This window comes from Cucurbita maxima, unplaced genomic scaffold (genome assembly GCF_002738345.1).
Source record: "Cucurbita maxima cultivar Rimu unplaced genomic scaffold, Cmax_1.0 Cma_Scf00191, whole genome shotgun sequence".
NCBI lineage: Eukaryota > Viridiplantae > Streptophyta > Magnoliopsida > Cucurbitales > Cucurbitaceae > Cucurbita > Cucurbita maxima.
Genome location: NW_019272207.1, coordinates 106,491 through 107,389, shown reverse-complemented (window position 1 = coordinate 107,389; position 899 = coordinate 106,491).

The following is an 899-nucleotide window of genomic DNA, read 5'->3' as shown; positions in this document are numbered from 1 at the left end:
TAACAGCTTTAAAGAAACGATAAATAACAGTGAAAATTAAAGATAAAATCAATTCTAGAGTCAGCCACAAAGATGCAATCTACGCTCTGATACCAAATTGATAAGGCAACCCTAATCCTCAGCCCAATGATCCAATCTTTGGTTTTAGACAGAATCCTTGAATCAAAGTAATTAACACCTCTTTATACAAAATTTGGATCAACCAAGAGATAAGGCTAGAATTAGATTACCTCTTACAATCGAATATCTAGAAGCAAGATTTGGAACCTTGTTCTAAATTGAGTCACTCCACAATCTAACTTGATCAAGGCTTGATTGAATGGCTCGGGTGCAATTCAACCACAAGAATTGCTTGAAACTTAGAAATGGCAAATATGATGCTCGGATTTCTAAGGGAAACGTCTTAATTTAAGATCTGAATTACTTTCATCCACGAATTTGAATTTTACATAACATATTGTGGGTATTTATAGTCTCCCGACAAAAGACGTTTGTGGACGGGATTTATTCGAGACGTTTGTGGATGGGATTTATTCCCGATTCTCTTTAATCTCCACAAAAGAATAAGTCAAATTGACCATTTGACTTTTACATAATTTATGAAATTAAACATAGATTTTTTAAACAAATGTTGATGTGCTTGAGTGGCTAATGCGATAGGTTTGAAATCAATTGAGTTTTTTTGTGCGTAGGTGTTGTTGACATATTTTTTTGAATCTTCTTGGCAATAGGCTCATTTGGAACACCGTGATTCTTATCACTAGACCTTAGAAAGTCTCATGTACATCTTTGGACGTCTCGCACTTTGCGGCGTCACCTCTCTATCTTCCTTAGGCTAGTAAGCTATAAAATGACCTCTCTCGGCCTCCTCACAATAACTTGCATGTAGCATAGGCATA